The sequence below is a fragment of the Empidonax traillii genome, unplaced genomic scaffold (assembly GCF_003031625.1).
Source record: "Empidonax traillii isolate 1590-97213 ecotype Southwest subspecies unplaced genomic scaffold, ASM303162v1 scaffold227:size730986, whole genome shotgun sequence".
In the NCBI taxonomy this organism is placed as follows: domain Eukaryota; kingdom Metazoa; phylum Chordata; class Aves; order Passeriformes; family Tyrannidae; genus Empidonax; species Empidonax traillii.
Window position 1 is genome coordinate 346,858 of NW_020955420.1, and position 12,708 is coordinate 359,565.

A 12,708-nucleotide genomic window follows, 5' to 3' on the forward strand; every position below is an offset into this window, starting at 1 on the left:
AGAATCCTGTTTGGCAATTCTGACCACTATCAAATTTGAAATCACAAACCTGCACATTGATATTTTTACCCATGGCACTCAGGAAAAGGACAGAGGCTTTTTCCCAGCTTTGAAGACCCAGAGACAGGCCAGTTGATCTCTGATGTCTAGTAGCCTATGTGCTGTAATAAAAAGCTGTAAGATGCCCTTTACACCTTTGGTAAGAGAAAAAGTCAGAGTCAGAGTATAGCCTTCACTGTTTGGCTTAGATCACAATTTTCTGTTGTTTGTCAAAGCGGGATGAAATTGGAACATCTGAAAGTAAAAGCTGTCTTCTAATTGCCTTGCACACCTCTAACCACATAGCTATCTTGCCTTTGCACTCAGTTCTTTCTGACTGTTTTTCTCAAGACATAGTCTCTTTCCAAAAATATTGATGCAGGAGCATGGAGAGGATAGCAGAGAACTTATTCAGTGTGTCCTTCTCACCCTAGCTTGGACTGGGAGCTGTTCTGCTGCTCGCAAGCTGATGTTTTTCTCACCTCTTCCATCTTCTTCTACTCAGTCTAACTTCAGCCTTTGCACCTGCTACTGCAGGATATTACCATCTATGGCTTTCCAGCACTTCATATTCTGATGAATAGTTGGCTTCTTGTTGCTTCAGCAAAAGTCCCTAACTGTTGCTGAATTTTCTCTCCAAGTCCAGAACAGAAGGGGCCTTTACTTACCTTAACAGGCTCTGAAGATTAACATTGCAGTGAGGTGCCTGCTCTCATACTGATTTCTGCCTTGGGTTTCATGACCTCTGTCTGGCAAAAAACTGCTACTCAGGGTGCTTGGATCTGTAAAGCATGATGTTCTTGGCTAACAGCAATGTTAGGAAATTCCACAGGAAAACAAACTGTCCTGTCTCTTATATAGGTATCATTTACAAACTCTCTCAGTAGAATCCCACGTGACAGAGTAAAATGGACTTTAGAGCAACAGAGCCTTCCATAGAAAAATGCTTATAAATTAATCTGAAATAAATAAAAAATTTTAAAAATCCACAACAAAACCCACCTATCTAACACTGTCCACAGCTTAACTACTGTTAAGCCTTTTTTTTTTCCTTTTTTTGGTGAATTTGCAGGTTGCTGTGCTAATACTACACAGTATGCCTTTAAGGTTTAAGCATATACATTTTAAAAGCTGATAACATTTTTTTTCATTAGAAGAGCTTAAGTTCTTTTATGATATGTTCAAGGATCAAGTTTCACAAATTCAGTTTTCAAGCCAGGTAAATTCAGATGTCCTAGTACCACAGAGCTTAATGAGTGAACTTTTGCCTCACTAAGGTCTGGAAGATAAGAAGAAATGAATACTTTAAAATAAAGGCAAACAATTGCTTCAACTTGTAAATGTATTTGCTCAGACTGTAAATTAAATTCAATTAAGTTCAGAGAGTAGTATCTTAAGCATTTTGCTAATTATAGTTGTGAGTTTCAACTCATTAAACTCAGATAGTACATTTAAGAAAAGAGAATCTGCCAGGAAACTGCCCATTATATGGACTGGTTATCTTATTTCCATTTAAGCATCACTAAAACTTTGAGACGTGCCTTTAGAACACTCCACAGGAGAAGGAAAAGAAGTGAGAATCAAGGATCCTTTTGCCAGAAGATGAGCTGCAGAAAGGAAACTGTATTTCCTGGGTGTGCAAAACCTATAGCTGCACATCCAAGAATACATTTATTCAACATCTGTGTGACTGCTGTGCTCATGAATCAGTTACTCTGCTCTACTGTCCACCTTGACAGACCTCTGAGACAGGCTGATGTTTCCAGTTAGCAGCAAACCTCTGCTCAAAAGAGAAAGGTCCTTTGAAAAAGCTAAACCTCTCAGCAGTTTAAGGCCAAATAAATGCTTGTTTTTGTGATAGGTGCTAGCCTGGCCAGAACAGCAAGGCTTGATTTAGCTATCATTTGGCCTAAAACATGAACAAAACTGTGCCAGGGAGCATGAAAACAAAAGGGGGGAACTGAGGTCAAGCTTAAATTCTGATGGGGGGGAAAAAGGGCTTGAGAACTATAACTGGGGCAAATGTAGTCAAAGCAGAGCGAAGAGGCGCTGAGAGAATCCACAAGAGTGAGCTGGGAGCCTACGTGTTCCCTAATCGAGGAAGAAAACAGCATAAAGAGGAAGGAAACTGTCTTTTCAACTCCCTGGCATGAAAGAGCAAGAAGTAGGCATTGAAGGGAACTGGAGAAGTAAAAATCAACAGGAGGTTGACACGTCAGGAGAGAGACAGTGAAGATCGCAGCCTCTGGAGACTAAGCCAAGAACATGGCTTACAGAAGCTGCAAAATGTGCAACCAAGTGTTTTTATAGAGGGACTAGCTAGTGTTGGCACAAGACAGCAAGTGTTAGCACTGGAAGACAGAAGAAGTGCTCAGTGTGTGACAGTGATGAAGTCCCACGCAGCCCTGCTAAAGTATGCCTAAGCTGCATAAAACCGAGGAGCTCACTTTGAGCTAGTTAGCCAAGCCTCAGAAGCAGTCTGTGCATGTTAACACTGCTTTAATTAATTTAACTGGGCAAATACCCCTAATTTGTTGGAGGTATCTGTAAACTGCACTTTGCAGGGTTAAGTAGACTCAGTGTACCTTTGTTAAAAAGAGTCATTCCAGAGACAGCAAAACAGATCAGTCCTTTACAAACCCATTTAAAACCCTAATTTTCCTATTGTGTGCCCTTGGTCAGTGATTATGAGCATCAGAGCAGTAGGCACTGAGCAGAGACTGCCAACAAGCTGAGGCCACTGAATAACTGCCCCCTCTTAATTACTGCCAAAGCTAACAACCACTGCTATGTCCGTACCAGGTGGTCTCCCTTTAAGAAAATGTTCCTTCACTTTCCTTCCTCTTTTCCTAAAAAACATTTTATTGTATGATTGTATGAGAAAATTTTCCCAAATGCACACTACTTGCAGCAGACAGAAAGCGCTGCTCACATGATTTTTTTGTGTTGTGTTTTCATACTGCTCTAAACTTTCTCCTGGGTTTGAACTCCTGCCAGCGTTTTAGCACAGCAGCTTGCTTTCTTCATGACATTCAGCAAGCGGTTTTGCCTCCTCAAAGACTTGGGCTGCAACCCAGGGAGAATTTTACATTAAGAAAGAATGAAAAGTTGGTTATAGCAGGAGCAGCAAAAGCCACACACCTCCTTCCCTCTGACCGCAGACTAACCCAGCATGCTGTGTCTACGGTCTGGGTACGTGATATTATGACTGTGATCATGTGGGACCTAACTTTTCAGCAGGGAGGGGAACATAATTTGTTCTGTGGAGCAGAGGCTATTCACAGGGCTCCTGTGCACTTGCTGCTACATGCATGGTTTTAATATGCTCATGCTTACGTGACTGACTTTGCACACATTGCAAAGTACAATAACATAGGTAGGAACCAGATATCCCAAAAAGGTGGGAAGCCAGACAGGCACATTTTCTGCTGTAACCACCCAGCCTGCCTGCTTCTGGCTGCCCTCTTCCCAAATCGTGGGAATCACATGACAGGGAGGAAACATTTTCCCAGGGGAAGAGGGAGGTTTAGGCAGGCCCTGACCTAGATAAATTAGCCTAGCAGCCTGCACGTGGCTTGCAGAGTGTAGGTTAAACAGTTCTGGTTTGCACAAGCACTGTGAGAGCCAAATCTCCAAAAAAAACCCCAAAGCCAACAAAAGCTTTCCATTTGCTGTAGTGAACATTGGATCAAGCATTATAGATAGGCAAAAGTGAAAATAGGAGACTTCTGTGTTTTGTAGGCACAGAGAATGTGAATAACATTGGAATAGAAACAGCAAGGTACCCTGAGGGTCCATCACCGTTGCTTTCCAGTGATTGGCTTTTATCTGTTCCCCACCTCAGTGGAGCCTGGGAAAACCAGGCCCATGCTCCCTGCTCAGGAAGGTTTCAATCTAGTTGCTTTTATCAATGGGCATAGGATGGTAACCACGCAGATTATACCAGGTGACAGGAGCAAAGTAGCTTTAAGTAATTGTGCCTGCATGCAGAGTAAAGGAAGGCATCCTCATAACACAGATAGATGGGACAAGCTTGGAACCATTATTCCTGAGCCAGAAAGACAGATTCCTCTTCCAATAGTTGTTTTCCTGTCTGCTAAACTCAATACTGTTTGCAGGAAGGAACGGGGCTCCTTTAGTGCATGTTATTCATGTGACTCTTGGTGCTGCATTGTTTTGGGCAGGTTATTATTCTGTCCCTTCGTTTAATCATCAGCTAGTGACAAGTTAGTGGTGGTTTTATTATTGCCACTTATTGGAGATAGTATGATAATTTATGGGGATTTTTAAATTTATACTTTTTAAAAATTAAAACTACTTGTTGCTTGTCAGTAGAGTTTGCAAATTAATAAAACAAGCAATAAGAAATAGAAGAAGAATAATAATAGCAAAATGCTGTCAAAAAAAGAAAAATGCTGTACATCATCAATAATGATGAAGAGTGAAGAGAGACACGTTCTCCTTGCAGATTCTTCTGGGTCAGAAAACATTATCATAGCTGGGGAACTAGTCCTAGAAGCATCAGGCCTTGCACATGTGAACCCATTAGCTTAGAGAAATCCCTAAAGCCAGTGTAACTCAGAAAATTTACCTTGGATGGATCAAGTCTACATTTGTAACAATACAAGACATCTTTCATAAGACACATTTCAGTGTTCTCCTCCTCTGCTTTCTTGTGCTTTCAAGTGATGCAGCCAGTCCACAGGCAGGGTGTGACTTAATTCAGGTTTATACCTTGAGTCTTACTTTTCCAACCAGGCATTTGCAGCTGTGGGCAGGCACGTGAAAGTCTGAAGTTTCAGTCTTGAAGGACTTGAAGGACTACAAATCCTGCTGTACTCTGGGTATGGCAGCATAGAGAGTCTAGGTTTCTGCTTTCTTTGGTGTATCTATACTCACCTAATTCCCAGGACTTTCTTGCCCACAGTTCTCTGTCTACATAAAAAGCTAATATTAACCTGGTTTAAATAAATAAAATAAAAAAGCCATCCATCTTAGTAGTCTATTCCTTCCCTTATATTCACTGTGTAAGAATGAAATTGCTGGCTTCACTCAAGGACTATGGTGATAAATCTCAGGAAGGGCAGGACCTTCCATTATGAATAGAAAGATGGCTTTAATTAAAAAAAAAAATCAATACATTATTTTCAATCATTTGGATCTTGTGCCAGTTGCAAAATCAATCTTTTTCTTATTAAAGTGCTTACACTCCCAATAAAATATTTTGTGACACAGAATCTCCATTAAGATAGAGGTGGACCATGCTCCCAGGAAGTCACCAACTTGTATTTGTAATCACAGATTTTGCATAGTGAATAAGAGCCCGAGTTTTATCTCCTCGAATTCCTTTTGAATGACTAGTGGACTTGTAACTTGGACGATCTTAAAGAAGACTGTGAGTGTGGGCAGTGTTATACGAAGAAAGCTGGACCTAGGACATGTAACTAAATCTTCCTAGTCCATAACAGAAAGCCATTTAATCCCTCTTGGCAAAGTCTAACAAAGAAACAAGATTCTGCAGAGGGAAAGGGGTAGCCTGACCAGATTTATTCTGATCAGGCATGCATAGTGATGAAAAAGAAAGTTAGGGAGTGAAATATAGTGTCAGGAGTTTGGTTTCCACCAGAGCTTTGGTTTGTTCTTATCTCTATGAAAGTGACTGCTCTATTTAGTTTTGAATAACTGCTCTACAAGTTGGATTAAATTTTCTTCTCTTCCTTGGTTTAATATTGCAGCAGAGACAGTGTATATTTTACACTGGCATAACACATGCCTTTTGGAAAAAACCCTGACAACACAAAATTCCCATAGGTGCTATGCTCACAAAGCATTAGCATAATGATGTTAGGGAGAGATCTTTGCTCTCATAGAAACTGTGTATATCTGTCAGGATTTTACATGTAGGCTCTTGCAAACACTATAGAAATGAGAAACAACTAAGACACAATAACTCTCTGTTGGTGATTGAGCAAAAGAGTGTAAAATTGAGAAATGAAATCTCTTTGACTAGTGTAGATATATTTTTACTATGGTAAAGCAACTAAAGAAAAAAATCAGAAAACAGAGATGGAAATTATAGGCCGGTGCCATATTACTATGAATACTTTTAGGACTAATTCAAATCCTTATAAAGCCAGTGTTATGTGTAACAGGTCTAATAGCAATAATAATAGTAATAATGGTTGTTCTTCATAATTAAGAATGATTATGAAGCACTTAGTGTAATGCAGCTATTTGCTTTCACCACCCATGTATTTGCTTGTGTGGGAATAGATTTAGCTGTGATGAACAACTATGGTTGTGCATGTTCAGGTTTGATGACTGGAAAGTGCTAATTGATTCTTCTTGAGTTTTTTTCCTTGAGGCCCTTTTACCCTCCATATTGTTAAGGATTTTGGCTCATACATTGAGTTGTATCATCATACATCAGGTATCTTGGTGTAAAGGAGTTTTTATGCTCTTTTTGGAAAAGATCCTGCAAGCTTTAAGGGATGGTTTCAGCAAGTGTTCAAACTGGATTTTAGCTGTTCTTTTGCAGCAAGAAAGGAAGGTCCCCTCCATGGATCAAGAGCATCTGTGCTGCCTGCCCACCTCTACACTGACTGAGATTTTACCAAGAAAGCTACAGCATGGGTGGTTGTTTAGGGGATGAAGCCCTGGGTCTCCTATTTGGCCATGTCTAGATCCCAGTGGAGGCAGAGCCATCCTCTTTTCAAGTACAGCATCTATGCACATCCAGATCCCATCAACAATTGCAGGCATTGCGACAGGCTGATAAATGGCACTCACTGTGCTAGGGAGAAGTCACAAGGTAAACACAAGACCAGATCTAGCTCTTGTCACCTGCCAAGAGCAAAGGATCAGGATGAAGGCATGTTGGAAAGGACAGATTTTTTTTTTTCTTCCTTTTGGAGAAATGATATTGCCATGTTTCCAGTAAACTGGCATGGATCTTAGTGTACATAATGAAAGTGGTCACTGGAGAAAGAAGACCAGGAAGTGGAAGGTTAATAGATCGCTTGCAGATTAGTACTATAAGGTTCATTCTAAGATGTTGAACCACCAGCATCCAACTAGAGAAAGCATCCTGTTCTGAAAAAAATGTCACCTCTGGAGTCACTGGGGAAGAGATAGGGACATCCTTCTACAGTCAGTGTTCCAGGGATAAATCCCCATTAATCCCCCGGTGGATTTCCAACAGGAAAGTCAGAATATTTACAAGAAAGGTTTTTTCTGGCTCCAAGTTTCATGGAAATTTTTTGTCCCATGGTATATTCATCGGGGACTTCCCTCAGTGTCCAGGGAAACCAAGAAGCAAGTCTCTAAGGGAGCAGGTTCTTTTGCTTTCATCTCTCCCACAGATCAGCCAGTTTTACTTCTTCCTATTAGTTGCTGCTCACAGAGAGATGTGGGCTTGAGTGACTGTGAAATAATTCTTTGCTTTGTAGCTGAAGCTTTGTTTTAATTAACTCATGATTTGAAAAATGAAATTAAAGGTGACTTAGTATTTAAAGCACTTAGTATTTAAATCATGTAAACTTCTTTTAAAATGAGAATAAATTAAACAAGAAGTAATGGAAACAAATTATTATAAAGAAAAAAAACTCCACTGAGCTGAGATTTTCTTGATTAGCTTCATGAGTGCATAGCTTTTGCTACTGAGAAGGAAGACCCTGTGAAAAGGAGCCTGGAAGCATGGAAACCCTGGTCCAGGCACAAGCACTGCAGTGTCATGAGCCTCCATTCAAATTCCTTTTATCCCTAGCAGATCCCTTTAACAAAGCTCAATAAAGTAGCTTTATACCTTAATCCAAAGTATATTTTATTCATAAACAATTTTCATCACTCCCTCTTCTTTTCCCTTTTGAGACAGAATAATGTACTACTAAAATAGAATTTTTGCTTTCCAGTCAAGAACGTTAGTAACAGGAAAATAAATAGTTCCCCTCATTACCGAAGTCTCAGAGGAATGCAAACAGAGAAGAAGGAGCAAACATAAAACCTATTTCCAAGGTGTTCTGGAGTAATGCATCAGCCTCTGATCTTCAGATATACATCACTAAATCCAGTCTTTGATCTACAAAGCACTTGAGTACTTGCATAACTTGGAGCATATGAGTAGCCTCTTCACTTGAGATTAGCATGTGGTTAGGTACTTTTCTGGACTGTGGCTTTTCAAAGAATTGTTATGTATTTTGTGATGTGGGAAGGAGTAGAAGGGAGGAAGGGAGGAAGGAAGGCAAGGAGGGAGGAAAGAAGGAAGGAAGGAAGGAAGAAGGAAATTTTGCTTAGGTTAGAAAACAGCAGATCCAAACAGAGTTCTCCAACAGATGGTAAGAATACTGATTGAGACCAATGAAAAACTAGTATGTATAATACATTGTAAAAAAATTCAGCAGCTGTTGGGCTTATATTTTAATCACTACACTGAAAAATATAGGAAAATTACACTTTTATGATAAAAAAGGATGATCACTTGGAGCTTCAGGACTATGTGGAATCAGTTTTATTCACACAACTTCTTTAGTTTGCCATGATTCCTCAGCCATTCATAAGAAATCCTGTCCCTTATGGCCTTCAGATGAGATGATTATATGAGATGCAGATTCTCTGTTTTGGTCTAAACAATATGAACTCATTTAAATGAAAGATCTGAACTTACTCTTTTTTTTTTTTTTTAAATTGGACAGGTTAGGGAGGCTCAGCTCATATACTCAGTTTATAGATTATGCCCGACTCATATGAGCAGTTAAGTTGGCACACTGGAAGCAGAGATGGCCATGCACAAACTGCCTGTAGATAAGGATGAAGGAGTTTCATGTTATGCAGTTAATTAGACAGGGCCAGGGGACGTTCCCAGGCACTCAGGCTTGATTATTTATACTATGAAATTGTTAGGATGATGGTTGGCATGTTTTTGGCGAAGATACAAACACCCCATCTAACAGAATGCCAAGCAATTCCCAGGAACAGCACAGAGAAGGAATCCTTCTCCACGGGCAGTTTGCAAATGCCCTGTTCTGGAGGGTGAACTAATTCAATAGCATAGATGCAGGCTGTTCTGCATCAGTTTGCCTCAGTGCCAGCAAATGTTCCTGGGCATGCTTTATTTACTAATACAGACGTAGCCATAGGTCCTATTCATGGATACAGTGCTGATTCAGTTGACTTACCAGTCTATTAAAATCGAGATAGAATTTGATTCATTGCAAGTAAGATAAATATTTGGAAATGCAGTAGAGGTGAAACCAGCAGGAGCCTGGGAAAAAAGTGCAGCTGCAGGAGGATCTGCTTTGAGAATAAACAGTAATAAAAATACACTGGCTACAGATGTAAGTTCATCTAAGGAAACAAGATGAGAATGTGTTGAGCTGGCACAAGAAAACAATTATGTTGGTGAGCCATAGAGTTAATGAAGTCTGATTTGCTACGATTTATGTTTCTCAGTTGGTTGAAATTGTGCAGCAGGAAAACTATGGCATAGTTGCCATTACAGAAACATGGTGGGATGACTCACACAATTGAAATGCTGCAATGGATGGCTACAAACATTTCATAAGGGAGAGGTGAGGAAGGAGATATGGTGGGGTAGACCTTAGGGTCAGTTAGATGGTGACACTAGAGTTGAGTGTTTATGGGTAAGAACCAAGGGGGAGGCCAGCAGGGCAGATACCCTGCTGGGAACCTCTTACAGAACACCTAACCAGGATGAAGATGTAACAAAATATTCTATGATCTGCTGGCAGAATACTCAGATTTGCTGTCCCTTTGGCTCATTGAGGATTTCAACTCACCAGATGTCTGGTGGAAATACAACATAACGAGAGGAATCAGTCTAGGAAGTTCCTGGAGCTTGTGGAAGATAAATTCATGACACAGCTGGTGAGTGAGCCTAGGGAAGGTGCCCACTGGACCCCCTGTTTATGAACAGAGGAGAACTGGTGGGTGATGTGGTGGAGGCTGTCTTGGGCATAGGAGAAGTAAGGAGGACAAGTAAACAGAACTGCTACCTTGGACTTCTCAAGGAGCCTGGTTTACAGAGTCTCTTGGGAGACAGTCCTGAAGGACAAAGACAAGCCAGCAGGGAAGAAAACCAGCCTGACTGAACAGAGAGCTTTGACTGGAATTCAGGAAAATAAAAGAGAGTTTATGACCTTTGGAAGAAGAGGAAGGATGCTCAGGAGGACTGCAAGGATGGCATGAGGTTATTCAGGGAGAAAATTAGAAGCACCAAACTCCAAATAGAACTTAAATCTGGCTACTACCATAAAAGACAATTAAAAAATGTTTCTATAAATACATCAGTCAGTTTGCAGACAACACCAAGCTGGGCAGGAGTGTTGATCTACTGGAGGGTAGGAAGGCTCTGCAGAGGGATCTGAAAAGGCTGGATTGATGGGCTGAGGCCAATGCTGTGAGGTTCAATAAGCTGAAGTGCTGGGTCCTGCACGTGGGTCACAACAACCCCAGGCAGTGCTACAGGCTGGGGGAAGAGCAGCTGGAAAGCTGTCTGGCAGAAAAGGACCTGGGGGTGCTGGTTGGCAGCTGCTGAACATGAGCCAGCAGAGTACCCAGGTGGCCAAGAAAGCCAATGTCACCCAGGCCTGTAAATCAGCAATAGTGTGGCCAGCAGGACCAGGGCAGTGATTGTTCCCCTGTACTTGGTACTGGCGAGGCCACACTGAATACTGTGTCCAGTTTTTTGCCTCTCACTTCACGAAAGACACTGAGGTGTTGGAGTGTGTCCAAAAAATATCCACGATGTAGGTGAAAGGTCTAGAGCACAAGTTTGATGAGAAGTGGTTGAGGGAAGGGGAGTTGTTCAGCCTGGAGAAAAGGAGACTTGTGAGACCTTATCACTCTCACAACTACCTGAAAGGAGGTTGTAGTGAGGTGGAAGGTCAGTCTCTTTTCCCGAGTAACAAGTGATAGGACAAAAGGAAATGGCCTCAGTTGTGCCAGGGAAGGTTTAGATGGAATCTTAAGAAAAAATTCTTCACTGAAAGGGTGGTCAGGCATAGGAACAGGTTGCCCAGGGAAGTTGTGGAGTCACCATTTCTGAAAGTATTTAAAAAAATGTGTAAATGTGGCACTTTGGGACACAGTTTAATGGTGGACTTCACAGTTCTGGGTTAACAGTTGGACTCAATGATCTAAGAGGTCTTTTCCAACCTAAAGAATTTTATATTTCTATGACTTTGTGTGACGGTTTGGACTTGGCTTCTTGCCAAATGCTCGAAAGTTAGGATAGCAGCTTTTTTCCTCTTTCTTTTCTTCCCTTAGGTTAAAGGAGAAAGAAACTATAAAAATTAAAGAACTCACAGTTAAGTTGCTTATATAAAAATATATTTATATTTACACAAATTACAGTTATATACAGTTAAGATGCTATATACACAGAAAAAGGGGGTCTACCTTCCGCAGGGATAGGGAAAGGGAAAAAGGGGACAAAAGGGAACAAAAGGGACACCGAACAGGTATACTAGATCAAACTATACTAATAACTAACAAAACAGATCTCACCACGTCCCTTAGAACAGCAGGATCGGCAGTTACAGCCAGCACTCTCCAAACCCCCACGTGGTAGGACAGCGGACTCTGCAGGCCTCAGCCTTAGATAAGCGAGACCAACGCAGGGACCCACTGTTCCCAGACCTCGCCGGAAGAGAAGAGAGCGAGGTCTCTAATCTCCGACTTATTTATACCCTGGTTTACGTAAAAATTGTGTGGAATACTGGGTACTTGGCTACTTCCTTGGTTATAAATTGGTCACCAAGGAAGGCCTAGACTAAAACTATCACACTTTGGTTTTTAAGAAAATTTGACTACAGCACTTTTCTATCTTAGATATATCTTTGTATGGTCTCTCTTCCGCTTGGATTCTCTGAAGTCTGACCACATATTAACCTGGTTACCTTTGAGCCATCTACCTCTCTGTCAAAATCAGTCAACAGCTTCAATGTGTAGAGGAGTACAAGCCCAGGAGCTGACTGCAGAATCCTTGTTTCCATAGGAAATGGGGCTGCAGAACCATGGTGCATTAGGACACTGCTCATGTACTTAGCAAAGAAACAAAGAGACAGCATGAAGACTCAAGTGGGGAATATGTCAAAACCAATACATGGCAATTTAGTTAACAGTCATGAATACATGTATTTTTTAAGTTAAGACAATTAACTAATTTCTAACCACTATTTCATCAATAACTCCTAGAAGAAGTACTCATACTGTTAAAAACATCCTTCCAAATATACTGCCAAGCTCTTGAAAAGATTTATTTTCAGTAACACCATAAAAAATAAAAATATCTGGAAGAATAATAAAAAATGGATTAAAGCGAACAGAAATAATTTATCAACTGCACATACACAGGAATGGAAAAAGATGACTACAAAAGATTCTTCAGAAAAATCAAGTAAAGAGAGGGAATTAAGCACAACTATTTTACACTAACAATATATCTCTGTATGTTTGCCATTGTTGCTGACAAGCTGTCTACGTGGCTTTTGGTACAACAGAGTATTACACAAAATAAGGAGTATAAGGCAGACTGTTGCATTGGAAACACGCATAAGTTTTTTTTTCAGGTCAAATATTTAACAGGGCTGGGTTCTTCTCGTTTACACTGCATTAACCAGGAATAGCTCAGTCTAATTTCAGTATTTCAAA